We start from the raw sequence: 20802 nt of genomic DNA on the forward strand, positions 1-20802 counted from the left end.
TTAGCCTTTCTACTGCATAGGCAATACTGTCTGCTTGAGTTTTATGGGATCAAGCCCCAAGAACAACTGTGTTTAAAGTATTGTTTAAGTATTTAAGTCTGAACTTAAATCATTAGACTGTAACTGTCGATGAGAAGCTGATACTTAGCAAGCTTTTAAGACATCACGGCTTTAAATATTCAGGTTGTAAAGACAGAAGAAACATAACTAAGAGTTGCCAACAGATCATGGAAAAATTTGAGAATGCCTTCCTTTTCCTCTGGATGAACCAGTGTCCACTCTCCTTCCCATCAATACAGAATGAATAATTGCGGGCAGCAGATAATTCTTACCAGAACTTGCCTGCCATGAATTTCAGAATCATAGTTTACAGTACAGAACAAGCCAAAGGGAGCTGTTCTGAGCCGTTTTGTACTGGGACCTCTGGAGTAAACCCTGTGCTCAGTCAATCAATTTCTTATGCATCATACACCTGTACTACTGAGGCTAGAATTAACAAGGCTTCTTTGTACAGAGAATGACCTTCATGCTCTCTCTCATGGACAAAGAAATGAGCAAATCAAGATCAGTGAGATGGCAGGCCCATGTGAAATTTAGATTTCTTATCTCTCAATACACACACTCTAGTAGAGAGTGGCATGGCATGACACATTCCCTATCTCTGTACTCACTTTTCTTCACAATATCTCTAGAGGGTCTCCAAGTAACTATTGTCTTAGTGTTAATTAGATTTTCTTCTATAAATGTATATGCCTCCTGCATAATAAGACATTTTCTGTGGTGTTTTTCTGTGCAAAAGTTATTTTTCTGTTCTGAAGTTATTGCAGTGTATCCTTGATTGAAATATAGGCTTATACCCTGCTAGTATTTAAGGGACACAAATACACTAGTCATATTATGCACATGTAAAACATTTGCTGTGCCAGGACTATAATTCTTATTTGTCTTTTTCACATTATGTACTTCATATTTAAAATTTAACAGAGCTCTGAATATGAAAGTGCAGGATAAGATTTTCATGCATGGCACAGGTTGAAGGAATTCAGAGGTGTTTTGTTCAGTATGCTGAAACGTGGGTTTGCCATGAGTCTCAAATAAAGAGAGGCATTCAGTTTTTCTGCTGTGTGAACAAACCAGAACCCCGTTTCATTAAGTGAACTACAAATATCCTAACTTTAGCCATTTAAAAGAGTTTGAGAGTTAATCAAATTAGGCAAATAGCAAGCACTAAAAGCACCAAGTAGTCAGTCAGGAAAATGCAGTAATCCTTATAGAAATATAGCGACCTATAAAAGCTGATTCATCTCACCTTAACATTAGGAGGGGGAGACTAATGCACACAGAATGAATCATCCCTTGCCAACTTCTGTTATGAGAAACTTAGAAGTTCAGATTGTGCACAGCTCATGTAAAGGGAAAAGAAAACACTGTTTTTTTACAAATCTGGTTCTGGCCCATCTATCTCTCATGTAAAGAAGTAAAAGTCTCTGTCTGCTTCACCGGGATTACCCTGAGCCCACAGTCAGCAGTCTGACCTAAAAGTGTTTGCTAGTGCAAAGGGCAGTGATAGCTATCCCACCCCTAATTCTTGGCCAGGTACTAGGACCTGATCCTAAGTTAAAACCCTTGGCCATCAGTAGACAGAAGCTTAATGTCCTTATATTACCTATTATTTGTAATAATTCTGGGCAGTTATGTCAGTAAAACAGGAATGTGGCTTCATCACAGCATATTGAAGGGGGTTGAGTTTTTAATCCTCACCCAAACAAGCTTATCCATAGCAGAATAATCTCATTTATTTGTTTTCTGACAAATTTTTTACATTCAAATTTCCTTTATATTAATGCAGCTGGTACTGTACTCATCTGAAGTTAATTTAATTTACTGTTTGCTCTGGTTTGCAATTAGGAAGAAGCAAAACACAGATTTGGGATGCTTGTATGGCTGCTTGCTTCAACTTGATGTTTGGTCACATCTGGATACACCAGATGTATCTTGATATATCCTAAAGTAAGGACTTTAGGATAGTTTGTCATGAAATTTGGTAGGTTAATGAAATAAACAGGCTAAAAACCTGTTTAACAAATTGAAATCCAAATCATATAGACTTTATTCTGCACATTCACTCTGTCTTTTGACTAATCATACATGGCCTTATTCAGTTTATCATGCTTCATTGTGAATTAATAAGGTAACAATATGTGTTCAAGAACCAGTTCATTCAGTTTGCAACTGTTGAAAAATCAATTCTCCTGAGTAAAATTGCTTATCAATTTGATTGCAGGGTTGCAGAGACAATGGCTATATGTTCTGATGGTTACAGAAGTGATAGACAAAGTCACTGTGTCATTCATGTGCCTAAAGGGACATGAATGCAACAAAGTTATGCACACCTCAGACAGAACATCTCTCAAAGAGTGACAACTGTTAGACTCAGTGTGAATCTTCCATCTTTAAGGCATCTGTGTATGGCACTGCTATATGTCAAGGATATTTATTTTAATGTGAAAGCTCTTTGTTTTTTTTCTGGTGTGGTTAAATATGTTAAGTGACAGGAGCTCACCCAGATCAAAAAGAGGAAGTTTTATTTGCAGTGATTTGTGAGAGTGAAAAATGAACCTTTTCCTGACCAAACTCTCAGGTAAGTCTAAAACAGGAAATTCAGATTTCTGACACTTTCTCAGAAAATGTCTCCATCATTGAAAAGTAGAAATAAAATGTCAGCTTTTGAGAATTTTTATTATTGTCCTTATGGAAAGGGATAGAGAGGTGACAGAAGCAAATAAGACAAAGAATGATGTTCCCTTCTTAACTGAAAGGCAATTGTCATTGCAGAATTAATGTATACAGCGTCCACCCCAGCACCTGTGGCTGAAGCATGTGGAGGTGTACTGGCAAGAATTTGGGAAATGAGCTGTAGTTATTTAATGGAAATGCTATGGGGTATTTGTCAACCCATCTTGCCCTTAGAGACTCTACAAATATCCATAGTCTGTTATAGTAGAGAAAGACCTGAAGAGAGAGAGACTGGCCTTGACAAGTTAGCTATGGGAATGATGGCTTTACCAGACATCCCTGCCAGGGAGCCTGTAGCAGAAGGTATATTGGCAATAATTTTTACAAGGTGACATCAGCTGCCAGAAATTTAAATCAGAATTAAAAGAAAAAGGCAGCTAGCAGACAGAAAACAGATTCCTGTCCTCCTCTTTGGTAAAACTGCCAGGAAGTCCACACACCCTCTCCAGCCTTTCTTCATCTGAGAGATGCTCCCGTCCATTAATCACCTTCATGAGTTTTCACTGGCCTCTCTCCAGTGGAGACAGCACTTCAGGTGTGGCCTGACAATTGCAGAGGAGGGGGCAAGGATTCCTTCCCTCAGCCTTCTGGCAACACTCCTCCTAACACAGTGCAGGATACACTTAGACTTCTTTGCCAGAAGGACATGTTGTTCGTTAGTATTAAATTTGCTGTTGACCAAGATCCCCAGGTCCCTTCCAGAAAACTCCTTTGCAGCCAGCTGCTCCCAGCATGTGCTCCTGCCTGGAGTTGTTCCTGGGTGCAGGACTTGGCAATATGTCTTGCAGAACTTTGCCAGATTCCTCTCAGCCCATTTCCAGATCCTGTCCACATCCATTGAGATGGCAGTACAGGCTTCTGGTGTGACAACCAGGCTTCCTAGTTTTGTGTCAACAGCAAAGTCACTGAAGTCAAGCTCTACCCCACCATCCAGAAAGAGCACAATGAGATGAGAAGAGGACTTCCAAGGATGGGCAAAAAGAGGGACTTTCTTTAGGGAGAGCAGCATGGGAGAGGTGTTCAGCAGCCCTCCAAAGACACCAGTGTTAGAGGTTTTGTTTTTTTTCATACAACAAAAGGTTTCCCCTTCCCTCAGTGTTACTGAGGGATGTTGTTTGCACACCAAGCAACAACTGCAAAGAGTTACATGAAGAGCCCTGCACATCATTTCATGCAATAAATAACCTTGTTCATGTCACCTGTGCACTCGGGGCTCTGGCTACCAAAGGGCCTGGCTTTCTCCCCCAAAAAAGAAAGATCACAGAATCTTTGTGTCCAGAAGGTAGGCTGTGAGTAGGTCATGGCCTACTCATGTAGTTTCTGGCAGAATTACAAAGCCCAGTGAATAAAACTGGGCCACTCTGCCCCTCAGTACCAAGCGAGCACTGCATGAAGGCACCCCTTAATGTGGGTCTGGCATCAGCCTGCATGTCCCTGTGGGAACAGCTACAGGCATTATTGCCCCTCCATGTCCTATTAAGGGGTGAACACAAGCTGTTCTTTCCTTCCTAGTGCTGAGGATGTCAAAGGAAGCAGAAGGAGGAGAACGCCCATTCCATCTTTCTTTGTGTTCTGCAGCCTACAACATCAAGTCAGAACTAAGTACTTTCTGAGCAGCATGCTGGATGACTGTTCTTATCAGAAGGAGGCTTGCAATCAAGGAACAAAATTGTATTTGGATAATAAATCAAAAGTTTCAGAGTTCTTTATTTCTGTTTCATTCCTATTCAATAAGTTCCACTTTGGTTTTCAGAGTGCCACCAGCTTAGTGCTATTTGTGTCCTCTTTTCTCTTCCTGGCTTTTCCTGCTCAATTTGTTTCATGGTGTCTATCTCTGCCTGTGGCAACTCCCAGACAAAGATCCTGCCCTGAATTTTTTTCCCAATCCAGTTGCTAAAACAACCCTTGATTAAGTTATAAAGGCTGTTTGTGAAATGTCTTTGTAAGATCTTGTTCTACTTGGTTTTCAGTCCGATCAGAGCTTTGCCTGAAAGGGCAGGAACATATTTCCTTTTTGGAAACTGTAATTCTAGACCATTGCTGTGTGTGCCATGGATCCCAGAGGTTCCTGAGGTGCTGGTTCTGCTGTGCCTCCCAAGGGAGCGGTGCAGGTGCAGGTGTACGTGCAGGTGACAAAGTCCTGAAGCTGTGTGGGCTCCCATGGATTTTATTTAACAAGAAAGGGGAGGTAGGGAGAAAGAAATGGGAAACAGATCTCGGAGTGAAAGAGAGAGAGAGAGAGAGAGAAGAAGAGATTCAATAGGAATTAGATTATCTTTTAAGTTCTTTCCCTTCATCATGTGATTCTAGATGTGTGGATGTGTATTTAAATTTGACATTATTAGTACTACTACTACTAGAATTTCATCTTATTATTATTTTTATTATTTATTACTGATAATATTTTTCTTCATCTTAGTCATTCTTATTTCTCTGTGTCTCTTATTCTAATTCTTAGTACTAATTACTACTACAATTTCTTCTTATTCTACTACTTCCCCCTCTTCTTTTTCTTCTCCCTCTTCTCCTAATTCTTATTCAACTTATTATTCTTTTTCTTCCTATTATTGTTCACTACTATTGCTTCTTCCTATTCATCACCTTCTTCTTCTTCTTTACTACTTCTATTTCTTCTACTTAATCATATTCATATTCTTGTTTTTATTATTTCAACTTATTACAGTTATTGTTTTTCTTCTTACTATTATTATTAATTACTTTGACTATTTATTCTTATCCTTCTTATTTGGTTATTCCTATTCTCCTCACTAATCCTTCTTTTGATTCCAGGCCTGGCAGCCCATGCGGCTCCCTCAGGACGCTGGGCAGGCTCCTGCACTAATCCTCGGGCAGTGGCGCCAGGCAAGGCCAAGGGCAGCAGAAGAGGCTGCACAGCACCCACAGCGCCCACCTGGCGAGGGATGGACTCTTCTTGCAGGGACCCTTGGCTCCCAGCTGTGGAGCTGAGGGGCTGGAGCAGCTGCACAGGGCAGGGACTGGCTTGTGGGGAGGCCAGGCACAGAATGGCACTTGGGGGCACGGCTCAAATGCCTGGAGCCCAGCCCGAGGGACAGGAACTGGGAGCCCACCCTCTGCAGAGCATCCCAGTCTCTGCTCCCTGTCTTCTTGTTCAGGCAGCTCAAGGACACTCAGTTCATCCCAGGTCATCCTCTTCCTGCAGTAGGGGCTTGACCCCAGCACTCTGGCCCCACACATGTTCCCAGCTGTCGTGAGCCAGCTCCTTGCCACTGTTGTCTTCATAGCAGGACTGGACAGTTTGGTACCATTCCCTTTGGAGAGCTCTTGGCCAAGAGAGTCATCCCCTTCAAAAAGCTCTTGGCCAATAAATTCCTCCCAGTCAGATGGTCCTTTGTAGCCTTCAACTTCTCTGAGGGAATACAGGTCAACCTTTCTGTACACTTCCCAGTCACAAAGTTGTTGGTCTTCTAGCCAGCTGGGCAAGGGCCTAGGTGCCTGGGGGATGGGGTTGGCCGTGTCCTCCTCCATCGCACACATCCTCTGTCACACAGGGATCCTGGGAGCTGCTTTGTCCTGAGAGAGCTGCTCTCCTGGGTCTGGGCACTCCAGGGCTCTGTGCCCCTCATGTACCCCTTTGGAAGGGCAGGGCTCTGCCATGTCACAGGGGCCTCTGGGCATTAGAGTGTCCTGCATCACCAAGGGACCTGACACACTGCACCTGTGTCACAAATGGCAACCCCCAGCACCCCTTCAACAGCTGAACCCACTGGAAGAGGAGCAGCCCCCAGCCTCGGGGACTTGTAGCCCCTGATGTGCCCAGGACTCTATGAAGCTTTGGACAGAGCCCCACATGACAGCCCCAGCCCCACACTGCAGAGCCATGGCTTTGGACCACGGGCTGTTGGGGGCACAAGCCATTGGCCAGACGGACACTGTTGATGTGACAGTCTGGTCAGAGTGAAAGATAGAGAAGTTTTCCCATGAATCAGTCTGGGAAGCTTTGGGAGCTGGAGAGAAATAACAATAATCAAATATTTAACAATCTATAGGTGGTGTTTTTAGCAAGTTATTTTTCTCATAAAGAGGGTGTCTTCTTAATTAGCCAATCATGCAAAATGTCTTGACTAAATGACCAATCATGTCCACCTGTAGCAAACCAAGGTCTAAAAGAAGATGATTGACTAAATGGCTGGCTTTTAGACCTTAGCCTCCTCATCTCACTCTGTGTCATTTCTGACTCAATGGTGACAGGATACCAGAGCCAGGCAGCTGTGGGCAGTGGCTCCCAGTGCAGGGGCAGGCTGGGGACCAGGGGTGCCCCTCAGGGTCTCCCTCCATGCTGGGAGCAGAAGGGGGTGTGGGTGAGCAGCTGGGAGCTCAGCACTGGGGTGGCACTGCCTGTCAGCAATGACAACACAGCAGCTTCATCCTGCACATGGAGCATCTCTTGGGATAGTGTGGGGGTCTGTTCTGCCTCTGCTGGGGACAGGGGGTCACCTGGGCATAGAGGAAGACTGAGCACCAAAACATCCATGAGTGCCTCTTGTTCTCTCTTTCCTAATATCCTTGCCACAGCCAGAGCTGGCTGTGAACGTGGAGAAAAAAATGCCCAGTGAATGAAGCCAAAGATGCTGGTACTGAGTGGGAAAGGTACATGGAAGCTGGAACTCACTATGGACTGAGCTATGGAGGCCAGGAAAGACAGATGGAAGATTTCAGTCCTTTTAACTGGTACTGAAAGCTACCCAAAGGAATAAAAGCAGTGTTGGCAAGATGTGAGATGCTGTGATTGTATTTGATGTGAGACAAAGGAAGGAGAGACAAGAACCAGTGTTTAGGTGCATAATTTGTGATGCTTAAGCCCGAAAAGTGAGCTGCAGCTTGCTTAGAGCCAATGGCCCACTGAGTGAAACACCAAAATGCAGCTGTCTCACTGAGATGCCTTGGTGTGCTCCATCCATGCTTGTCTTTCTCCATTACCCAGTAAAGAAGCATGCACTGGTTTCAAGACTGGTGTTTTGTTGAGAGTACAGCCTTACAGAAGGCTCCACAAATAATTGCAGAGAAATTTACTTTTCCTCTGTGTAATAGGTCACTATGGTAACTTGTTTCTGACTTACTACAGTAGTTCTGTGTTGAAGGAAAGTCAACAAGCTCACATTTTATTTGTAATGAACAATATCAAAAGTATTTTTTTGAGTCTGAGTCTGCCTAACATTAGCAAGGCTTTACCAATTCAAAGCTTATTAATTTGTGCATCTCCAGCTCTTCAGGTACAGGGAATTGCAAAAAACAGGAGGCATTTTTTGCTTTATCTATCATATGGGTTTAGCAGGTGTTTTCCTTCATGACTGCATACCAGTGGGCTGAATTTGGCTACATACAGCAACTATGTGCTGCTGCACTTGTGAATGTGGGTTTCAGAAAAACAGATCAAGTTTTATGGAACCATTTTTCCTTGGACAGTTATTAAAGTGAATACATGGAAAGAGGGAACTATAAAAGTATAGGTAATTTTGTATCAAATATCAAACTAATAACTCAGGTTTGGGACTTTGCTCTGCTAGAAGCTTCAAAAACCCAATCTGTAGAGGTATACACTTAAAGCTCGATAACACAGGACATTCAGCAGAATTTGATGGGTGGAAAAAAGAATTGTTTCAATAAGTTTATTAAATCTGATTTTATTAGATATAAACAAGCCTGCATTCAATTGCTGAAGGCCTACTGTCTTTTTTCCTAACAAGATGTTCTTTAAAATTGGTATGAATATCACAAGCAGCTCTTTTTTGATAATGAAAAACAAAGCAGTAATTAGCTTTTTGTAAGGTTATAAGCACATCTAATTATGAAACTACTTGTGAATAAAAGACTCAGCCTTTCCATGTATTAAAAGTTAATTTCTGTGCTTTCAGTTTCCTCTGTAGAAAATTACTTTGGAAATGCAGAAAGGTTTTAATTTAAAAAATTTTTTTTCATGAGCCTTGCACACCAGGACTGCATTTAGAATACAGACTCTACTAACTGCTTCTCTTTAACATTCTTCTTTATGGGACCCCTAAGTTGCAGGCAAAATTTAATTTCAAACTATTTTTTTTACAAAACCAGAGATACATAGTGTAGATGAAAATTAACAGGTTTCTTTGTCACTGACAATTTAAATTAGCCTGTTAATCCTAGTGTGACCAAAGCAGAATAGTCAGCATAGGGTAGTAAAAAAAACCCAGCTTACTCTTTTATAAAATCATTTATCATTTTGCTATCAGAGATATCCTTATGTAAGTGGAAGGTGCTGATACAGACTTGATTTTTAGCAAAAATCCTCAGTATATACATATTCACTACTACAGTAATGGTTAGTATTTGAGAACACTATAATAATAATTAAAATAAAACTTATCCCCTTCAAGCTCAATTTAAGCATCCACTTCAGTGTTTTTAGAGTTTCAGCATTTGAAAAAGGAATATGACAGCATATTTATGCTACGGGTTCAGAATCTGACAGTGGAGAATGAGAACAGCAAAATTGAATCATATTCCCTGATTAAACTGGGAGATTTAAAAATTGCTTTAGAATAGCTCATCTCACCTCAGAGGAGAACTTTCACATATTCAAATATAATTCTGTCCCCATCAAAGGCAAAGAGATCTTGCTTATTTAAGTGGGAGAGGCATTAGGGCCTGTCTGTGTCATCTTTAACTGTGAAAGAAGAAGTTCTTGAGCTGAGCTAAATCTTGTTGAAGTTGCTTAGTGTAAGAGCTGTCTTTTACTCAAGGTAAATGTAAAAGGGGACATTCAAGTGCTCTGTGCAACCAGATAGCAGAAATGATAGGAAAGCTCTCACAATCACTGTTGCATGTTGCAAAGGCTGAGAACAGGATGATTAATTTGATAGTGGAAGGGCAAGACAAATGCAGGCATGTAAGAACTGATTGCTGAAACTGTGATTGCCTACCATCTGTGACAGAAAGAGGAAAGGGTGCCTGACTATGGGGAAAATGGTAGCAAAAAAGCACTGGATGCATTAACAGCATCATTAGCAGTCTGGTCTGAGTAAGAGATAAAAGATATTTTTTGTGAGAGATTGGGAGCAGAAAGGTTGTCCTCTGATTGCTGCTGTGGCCAGAGAAAATGGGTCCCAACATTAATTTTTTTTTTTTTATGACTAAATATCTTTGATCACATCAGCAATGCATAAATCCCTTTCTTCCTTGCAGTTAGAGCTCCCCACTGAGCCTCAGCCTATTAACTAAGGTCAGAAATGACACAGAACATTTGACAAGGTGGTTTTTTTGAAATTGTACTGTTGTGGGAGCCAGGATAACAGCTCTGATACCCAATGTTTTTAAGATAATTCACTTTCATTTATCAACCTATCTTTTACCTTATCTTTCTATGCAGTGTATTAGTGAATCGTCCTGGAGGACTTATTTTAGTGTGTTTGCATAGAAATCAATGAGCTTGTTGCATCTTTCTCTGGAACAGCTGCAGCACAGTTTTCTTTTTGTTTGTTACAGAGTAAAATCCCATGGGTTCGTGTGTGACAGAAAAAACAATCATTTTCTGAGAGGTACCTACTTCTTTTCCCTGGGAAAAAGGGGAGGGTCCTGGCTTGCTCACTGCCATTCTCATCTGCTCCTATTTACATGCCATGCACTGGAAGGCATCTCATTTGGCAATGTAATCTAACTGGAGATTCATAAATCCATACATCTATTTTTAAACTGTATTTTGGTTGGTAGTAGTCATTCAATTTCAAAAATTGATGTATTTCTGAAGTAGCCTAGACATCCTTGCAAAGGTAGAGTGCTTTATTAGGATAATAGAACTATAAATAAACAAGATAATGAAATATTCTGACTTCACAGTGTATCAAATTAATTGTATTAACTTAAGGAACACAAGCCAAAATAAGAGTCCAAAAGAAAAGCAGTAAATGTCAAAGTATGTCTGAAAGTCTACTTAAAGTCTACTTTGGCAAAAGAAGTGAAGACATTTTCCAAGCTCAATGGAGAGGAATGTCAAGAAGGTGAGTGAGTGATCTGAGAATGAATAAAGGAACACAGATGAACAATGTAAGGCTAATGCATTAATTCTCATCCTGTTTCTCTGGTTAGATTCATCCTCTGCAGTGGCAGCCATAAATTCGGGTTTGTGACTGACTGAAAAGGGCACCGCTTTTAAATCTAAGGTGCTCATCAAGAGTATTGAATGCATAAAGTTTTTTCACATGTAAAGACCGAGTTGGCAGGTGTTGAGTTATAGAAGAAATGTCTTCTTTCCTTCTTAAGAAATTTAAGGATTGATGCTATAGGCCTTTCATTATATGGATCACTGAAATAAACAATCATTCCTATATTTCAATGTCATGTTAATTGCAGTAGCGGTCAGCTGTATTACTGCGAAATCTCAAACTTGGTGCATCTCAGTGTTTCTAGGAGAAGCATCAACCAGACAGAGCCTAGCTTTCCCCTGGAGTCCAACTGATCAGTTTTCATCCAGCTCCTCTTTGCCTCATGTGATAAGCATTAAAGAAGTGCTACCCCCAGTTCCTTACCAGTATAAATACATACAACAAGTTCAGGGGTGGGTTTGTTTTATGATACTGACTTTTCTACCTAAAAAGACCTCTCATCTGCAGAAATGTTATGTCTTCCAGTGGGAGAGTTTGCAGTTTGATTTATTTCTCTGGCTAAATAAGAACATCAACATCTGAAAATAAACACAGTAACTTATTAAGCCATCAGTAGCCCTCTCACATTATTAAGATCTTCAGTGTCTCTGGAGAATGGTTTTCTTCACACATTTGATTCATCAAGCATCTTGCAGCACAAGCAGTCTGCATGCCTACAACCAAATAAAAAGATGATGATGCCACATAATTGCCAATGTTTGCAATGTGGCTACCTATGGCTAACATGGTCACAACTTGAAGACACTGGTTCCTCACATCTTAAAGCAGATGTCACATGGATCATCCTTAAAACTGTCTGCTCCTCTCTGCTGTCCAAAAAGGAGACTGATAATGGCTAGCCCAGATGTAAATTACTTGTCTGTACCAGCTTGAAGTTTTCTGAGATGACCTCCAGCATACCTTTCATACAAAGTGCTGCTGCATACAAAAGGTGATAGTGGACCTACACCTTAACAGGAGTAAGATGAAATGGCGATAACTTAATTTCACTGTACTTTTCAAAGCATAGTCTAGCATGGGAGTATGAGTCTCCATTCACATGATAGAAATAATTCACCCTTACTGCTTCTATGTTCAGACAGAGAGTTAAATGTTCAGTGATGTTTGCATCAGGAAGCACCAAGATCCTGGCTGCATAAGCCTGTGTTTAACAGAGATAGAAAGATAAGGTGGTGCAGTAAAAAGGTGCCTACCACTGAAGAGTCACAGACATTAATTTAAGTTAATACTGTATGCAGAAATCATCCGAATGTCTGATCTGGGAAATTAAGAGAAGGAGAGGGAAGTGCATCAGAGAAGGATGGTAATGTGCACTGTTGATTATCACCTAAAATAAATCCAAAGAAAAATATCAATCCTTGCTTTTTTGCATCTTTCACGTCTGTTTGATCTGTGAACACTCACTGTCATTATTCCTAATTACCATAGGAAAGGAAAATAATTGGAAAAAGTTGTCTTTTATCTCAATTAAAGGTATTACATGTGCCTGTCTAACAGGTGATCAATGTTAATGCACATTTAGGGGATACTGCTATCATCAAGCCTATAGTGAGTTGTGAAAGGGCACACACATGACTGGAATTCATATTATGCTGTTCTTCAAAGCTTTCTGATATACCAGGGAACTAATTTTCATCAGCTCTAATCAATACTTCAAATTTTGACAATTAAATCAGTCCTTGGTATGAATAGCATACTGAATGAAAGAATCTTCATTTTCTGCTAGTACAGAAAGACAGCAGCAGAAATTTGACCTTTATAATACTGTCTTCCTTTTTCTTATAATATTGCTATAAATTACCTCAAGAAAAGCCTGCTGCTATTATCAAATCCAAAGCTACCTCTCAGGATATATTCTGTCTTCTCTCAAAAAAGCACCTATGTACTTCTTCATCCTTGAGCTTCATCTGATATAAAAGCAGTGAAGTGATTAGAGTCAATGTGGCCAAATATAATCACTACACTCAGGAGCAGAGCCTGTTGCACTGTTATCTTGCATGCCAAGAACACATTGCCATGAAAACAAATTCACATGGAAGCTGTGCCATGCTCTGTTCAGAAACCCACCCAGCAGCCAGGGCTTCCCAACTTTATGGTGCTTCTCCTTCTACCTTCCTTGTGGCTCGGTGGTGTCACAGCCCCTCTCTGCTTCTGCTGAAAGGTCTGGGTATTTATACACATTTGGAATGCAAACCCAGCTCATTGTGACAGTGTCCCTTTTTAATTTTTTTTCTCTGCAGCAGCAGAAAGCATGACTCCTTCCTCATCTCTGCAAAGGAGGGCACAGCTAGGGTTGGTGTTAAGGTGAGGATCAGGGCTACATCTGAAACTTTCCATCCCAGACTGCTTTGCCTGTGACAAGCATCTTCCACGTCCAAGGCACCTCATGTGGCTGACTGGCAGTCTGCTGCTAAGAGGGAATTTAGGCATATTTATTTCCCTCTAAGGAGCAACTTTGGGGAACCTTTACAAGTGCTCTCAGACATGTTACTCATTTGTTTGCAGTTCTCACAATCACAGAATCATATGATGATCAGATAAAGTCTAGAATCATATAATGTCTTGGGTTGGAACAGACCTTAAAGATCATCTAGTTCCAGCCCCAAATGAGAAAAAATTTGAGATAATCACTTAAAGAACACTGTAAATTATTTCAGAATTCATTTCCACAATCCTAATCATGCAAAGGGCCTTGATGTGGACATAAAGATCTGGCTGAACTCTTCTGTATTTTATACTTGGAACCTGTCCTGTATCTCTCATGTTAAGAAACTTTTTTTCAGTGTAATGGAAAAGGGAAGCAACATGAGATCTGAGCAAGTGTCTAAGAGTACTGTTGTAGGAGCAGTCTCATCTAAGCTGTCATCTTCCCTTGCCCACTGGACTACATGAAAGCAGCCCTCATTAAATTAACTCTGGACATTCAAAATTACCTATTTGTCTTTTAAAATAGGTAATTCTATTTTTTTTTCCTTCTAGTACCAGACACTTGAGATATGCATGCTGTGCTTGGGATAAACCCACCATAATAATTTAGAAACAGGCACTGTCATCACCTTCCAAAGACATTTGATGATTCTCACTGTAGAATTGTACTCAGGAGTTTAAATCAGCACATTTGAGGGAAAAGGCATTGCATGCCATTACCTTTTTACCCAACCTGAACTTCTACTGTCTATCAATGTATGCAGGGAAAATTTGTATTTCTTTTCTATCAAAAACAGAGATTTACTGGTCATTGCAACATATGAAAGTGGAAAATATTATATTATTAGAACTATTTTTATTATAACTATATTATATAAAGCCATAATAATATTAATATACTTGGCCAGAAAGAAACATATTAAATTTCAATATTTTTCCATACTGAAATGTGACTGACATTTTAAAAATATTTCCAGAATAAGTCACACATCATATTTTGAAGCTGTCAGCCTCCCAGTGAGGTAACATCACACTAACAAATGATAAAATATAATTTCAGCTTCTTGAAACTAACGACCCTACTAATAACTGTATTGAGATAAAGTTGCTGTTATTTCTGGAATCCCTGTATAATTTAAATGTAGACAAATCAAAATATAGCATTTAGCAACCACAGAAAAGCAGAGAATTAGCATGAAGTGGACAAGAGATGGGTTCCTGGAAGAGTAATGGAGTGAGCCCCAACTCACCATCACTAGCAACAGTGAGCTGGCTTGCTGGTGGAAGGTGCACTAGCTTAATGGCTAAGTGATCTTCTTATTAATTTTTTTCTTAGTAACACTGTCATGAACTGCATTAAAAAAGCACCACATTTAGAAGAAAATACATAATTCAAAATTATTATTAAAGAGAATTAGATAGTTTTCTGTTATGCCAAATGATAATTTGTCAAACTGACACCTAAAGCAGAAGAGAATAAATGTTTCAGACTTATTTATTTTTTCCTATTTAGGAATAATATCTGTTTCTTAGTCACTGGGCAGAAATGTTGACATTGAAGTTTTACAAACTGTTAGTCACTCAAGGTATTTTTGTTCAGGAACATACTTAGAGTCACAGATAATTTCATTTGGAAAAGACCTCTGAGATCATTGAGTCCAGCTGTTAACCCAGCAGGGCAAGTCCACCACCTGAACCACGATTCCAAGTGCCACATCTGCAAGGTTCCAAACACTTCCCTGGGCAGACTGTTCCAATGCCTGACAATCCTTTCAGTGAATAAATTTTTGTTAATATCCAATCTAAACCTCTTCTGGCACATCTTGAGTCTGTATTTCCCTGTGTAATCTTATGACATCTTTTTAGTTCTCCTGAGTGGCCAGCAGGAATGAAGTTGAGAAGCAGACATGGACTGTTGGCCTAAGGTCAACCCAGTAGGGCAGCATCATGAGCACCAAAGACCCACCCAAAGCCCTCTGACCCACTTCCAGAAAGGTGCAGGAATGAACTACACAAAATAACTAATTTGCATAGAAAGTGAGAAACCTATCTCTAGGTGGGGGGAAACTTATGTATAAAAAGACACCCCACAAAGCCTGGGCACCTGCATCCCAGGAAACTGGACACACTGTTAGCTGCATTGGTGCTGAAGCCAGGACTGGTGATCTCTCTTTCTCCCTTTTTCCTCTCTTTCTCTCTCCTAATTTTCCTCTATTCTTTCATCCTACCCCTTATTCAAAGCCCACTCCCCTGTGCTAGAAGACCCTAATATACTAGTTTCCATTCCAAATGCAAAATTTACAATAAACCTCCTTAAGTTTCTTTTGTGGACCTTTTGACTTTTCAATTTCTTTTCAGCCATAAGCACCTACCAATCCTGGGCACTCACTTCTCATTAAGGGTGGGACACGAAGATGATGAGATGGAGCATTTCTCCTGTGAGGAAATCCTGAGAGCATTTGGATTCTTCACCCTGGATTAGAGAAGGCTTTGGTGGGGTAATCTAATTATGACTTTCCAGTACCTGAGGGGAGCCTATGAGAAAGGTGAAAAGAGACTTTCTACAAGGCATACAGTGGCAGGACAAGGGGGAATGGCTTCAAACTGAAAGAGAGTAAGTTTATGTTTGATATTAGGAAGAAATTCTTTCCTGTGAGGGTGGTGAGGCACTAAAGCAGGTTGTCCAGGGGAATTGTGGAAATGTTGGACGGGGCTATGAACAATCTGGTCTAATGAAATGTTCTCTGCCCATGGCAGAAGGGTTGGAACTAGATGATATTTAAGGTCCCTTCCAACCCAAACCATTCTATGATTCTGTGATTCTATGAAGGTACATAAGGATTACTCAAGCCACCTTTCTTTCATCTTATGAAAATGTAGATTTGACACACTGCTATTAAAAACCACATGGCCCTGTGTTGTCCTTTTTGTATTTTCTTTCCAAGTGATGATGCCAACATAAAAATTAAAAATTAAAAAATACCATGCAGACTTTTCAGTCTTTCTGGAAAAGTGTCAGTTTGAGGGATTCAAATGAGAAATTGGCCTGGGAGTCATTTCAGTATGTATATTACAGGATAACTGCAGCTGATTTAATGGGGCTGGTATTTTGAACAACCATTTGAAAAAAAAGAAACAGTGGAGTCTATCATCATTTTTATATCGCTCTCACTCATGATAAAATTGCTAACATTAAAGCAGTCTTGTCAGAAAGCTGCTACAAGGTCTTAAATGCTCTTGATTCTTTAACATTTCTTCCATTAAAGGAGGGGTTGGTAAAAATGAATTTGTCATGGATTCTTCAGAGACTGTGTAATGAGAGCTATTAAAATGCCCAGGTTCTTGGGAGGTTACCCCAATTACTCTGTGAGGTTTATTTTTTTTAATATTAATACTTTTATTTTAATCCTAATATAACCTTTGTATTTTATTTGTTTAAAATATGAGAATGTATATCCCAGTACTAAACTGGTATGATCTACTTCTCCTTTCTTCTTTGCCTGTGCTTATGTTTTAAAGTCATACCTACCAAACTGGAGTTCCTGCTTAGCATAAAGCAATTTCCTGTCTCCTCTATGATTTTGAAATGACAAATTCAAGGGTTGAAATCTGTTTAATAACTAGCCCATTGTTTTTTGTGTGAGCACAGCTTATAGAGACTTCAGAGAGACTCTAGACAGAGCTGAAGTTCACAGGATGACAGGAAAACCCTGCCCTAAAATGCCACTTGACAGATGAGGACATACCTTGTAGCTGCCCATACTCATGGTCTCAACTTCTCCAGCCCTGATTTAGGATGCAGTTAAAATGACTCCCTGGCACACAGGTTTGGTTTCTTAGCTAATGAACAGGGAGAGATTCATCAGGTTTGGACACTGAAGTGAAGGTGCTTTAGCACATCTTACAGGTGCCCCTGGTGACTCTGGGGAGATGCAGGGGATGAGGCAGACACCCTAAGCTTCATCAATCGAGGGTCACAGGGTTGCCCTTCCCTGCAGTTTTCATTTCAGAGGGCACATGTTCTTGTCCTGCTTGCAAGCCCCTGGCACCACAAGAACCCCTGCTGACCTTTGAGAGGGCAGCGAGCTGAGCCACAGGTAATGGATCCATGGGAGTTGGGAGGGTTATTCAGCTGGTGATTCAGGCACAGGGGGGTGATTCAGGTCAACACAAATCGGGGTCCAGTCCTGTTTGAGGTGCCCTAGTGTGTTTGAAATGCCCCCAGTTGACTTTCAGGCATAGCCCAGGGCCAAGAGAATGACCCCACATGGTCCAGCAGCTAAGCCCAACAGGATGCCCTGGGGCCCTTGCACAGTGCTAGGTGCCCAAGCTGGAAACCTGAACTGAGTCTGGCTATGAGCTGAAGACTTTGGCAGGCTCCAGCTTACTTCACTGCCTGTAAAAGGAGCTGAAACACCAGACTCCCATATGGGCACTGAAGTTCAGGTGCCAGAATTAATCCAATTTAAAGTCATCTGTTGTATCCCATTGCTAGTGGAGTACCTGGGAGGTACCTCTGAGCTCTTCCCTCCCAGGAATCGTTCTGGTCATTTATTCTTGAATTCAGGTCACAGCAGCTATTAGAGGGGTTGAATCAAAAGCTGTCAGGGAGAAGATTGTATAAAACAATGCAATTGAGATGGCAGGTTATTTGACAGAGGTTTGTATTTTGGCAAAATAGATTCCTTTTAGTCCAGCTCTGAATGCAACCCAAGCTGTACATTTTCTTCACTGGTTCCCTTCCTGATATATCTGCAGATGGACTGAGATAATCCTTATTCTCTCATCAATATAAATGATAAGAAGCTTCAGGAAAAAACTGAAGTTCTGCAGTTATAAAATAGTGTAAGCAGGAGAAAAGAGAAAAAGTATCTGCAGTACGTACTCTTTTATGTTCTTTAATTTGGACTTACAGATATAGCTGGAAAAGCAAGAGGTATTTTCTTTAAAGACCTGCACTAATTTAAAGTTCTGTACCTAGAAGATTTGGTTCAGCCTTAAATTCAAAGTATGCTACAATTAGGGTGAATTACTGAGGTTTAAACTAAAGGACAATTGAATATAGAAAAACATTTTCCTGTTACTTTTGAATTGAAACCAGTGGCAAAAGTACTTCTTTTAAAAGTATGCATGGTTTGATCTATAGCTTTCAGTTAGGCAAACTCCTGGGAAAATTACTACCTTCCTGTGATGTACAATGGAATTCTTCCAAAGAACAAGATCCCTAAGCTGATACAAATCAGCATAAAGCCTCTGAATATCATCACCTCCAGATTTAAACTACAGTATCTTATCTATAAATACTGTTGTGGAGTGGTTTTTAAATAATCTGACTCCTCTGATATATTCACAGTTTATGCTTATTAATTAATTAGGATTAACATCACAAATTAACATCAGACTTCACAGAAGTATTTTTTTTTTCCTAGAAGAAATTACTTCTGTCTGCTTTGACTAAGATGCCTATTACCTACTCCTGAAATAAAATGTATATGTGGAACCCAGTACAGCAACTGAAAGTCTCATCCATGGGTTCTGAAGTGCATGTAAATGATCCTGGAAGGTCTAGGAGGAACACACCATGAATTACCCAAGCTGCAATTAGACCAGGACACAGACCAATAACTGCCCTCTGCTCTGAAACATTGTAAAAGTGGAAGTGACCACAAATCTCAAAAAACTCAGTGATGAAATAAATTATTCCAACAACATGGCTGAACTATGGGTCTGGATTCACCCAGGACTCAAAATTTTTCTTACCAGTATTTCAGTGAGGTGAGTCAGATGTGTTCCATTGTAGCTTGGTTTTTTATAACATCATGTCTAATACTTAGAGCTGTTTCATAAGAAAACTAGGACACACAAGCAACCAAAAGGTCTTGTTTTCAATCAGAGTAACCGAACTTTTAAACTGAGAACATGTTTTTTTTATCCAGTCTTTCCTCCTAGGTTTTTAGAAAAAAATTGTCAAAAGCACAGCCTATAGAAATGAAATCCATTTTTATTTAAATATCTGGTTTGCAGAATTTCTAGAGATAACTAAGTAGAGAAAAGGACTCATTTTAAGGTACCTGTTCATTTTGCATTAATTTATTTACCTTCATACCACTTCCAGTTAAATTTTAACTCTAATTTTCTTTCTAATTTATTATGAAAATTTATTTCTAATAATAAAATCAGGTATACAAAAAGAGCTTGCCTCTCCATGTCTATGGGCACCTTTAAAGAGTACTGAATATTTAAAATATACTATAAATAGAAGCGAGATCCATATGGCAAGATAATAAATATTCATAAAATTATGGATAGTCTGATTCTCTGACTCATTTTTGCAATTGCAGTGCTGTAGGAAACAAATATACTTCTCCATTCAACTGCTGGATAACTCATTGATCTGCCTGCCTGTTCCATCTAGGTACCTTGCATAAGAATATGTTTTTTCTCATTGAATCTCATAAACAGCAATGTCTTTTAGCCTTTTACCTTTTGAATATTAAGCTGCAAAGTTTCAGAGTCCTTCGTTGGACGTGACAGGATGTGTAATGTACAACTTGGAAGGAATATTCTTTGCAGATTTCTTGAGGAGCGTACTGCATTAAAATGTATAAATTTTAATACAGATTGTTGTGCAACCAACAGAAAAAAGAAACTTGGCATTGAACATCAGGTGGGCCATGTGAAATTAATAATTTGTCACTCAATTCATTTCCCAGTGGAAACATATCTAGCATACACAAACTCCAGCTTTACATTAATTGCCACCCTTGTTTAAAATCTTGGTTCCACAAATAAGCACTTTCTCTAAATATGCACTCCAGGTCCCATTAAGACAGCTTTGAACTGGGCCAGGGAGGCTCCTGTGGGGTGGTGGGCTGCCTCTGGAAAAGGAGTGAGCACTCGCTGTTTTTTTTGCCAGACTTGCTTCTGTAAAGTTCATCCCACAGATTTAACCCAGCAGAAACTGAGTCACGGGGAAAGGTTCTCCACTCATCTGAGTTTTCCCTCATAAAAGCTCAAATTACAGCAGAGAAAAACAAGTACTAAATGCTATCCTGCAACAGGGTCCTGGGTCAGTGTTCTCCTTAAACATACCTTCATCTCACAGTTTATATACTTCACTCATTTTCCTTTATTTGGCAAATTCAATAGGCTCTCTAATTCTTTTTGGCTGCTGCTGACATTTATTTATGATTACGTCAAACCTATATTCATCCCAGTTATTTTATTGTCATTTTTGTGTCATTATTGCACAAATAATAATGTTACTTTTGATTATTAGTGAGAAAGCAGAAGCTTCAATTTAGTAGATAATTATACCTTTGCTTTTCTAATGGAAAACCACAGTGTAAATGTAATTGCCTCTGCATAACAACTTATTACATGCATTTCATGTTCGTGATTCTTT

Source organism: Lonchura striata, chromosome 1 (assembly GCF_050655825.1).
Source record: "Lonchura striata isolate lonStrDom1 chromosome 1, ASM5065582v1, whole genome shotgun sequence".
Taxonomy (NCBI): Eukaryota; Metazoa; Chordata; class Aves; order Passeriformes; family Estrildidae; genus Lonchura; species Lonchura striata.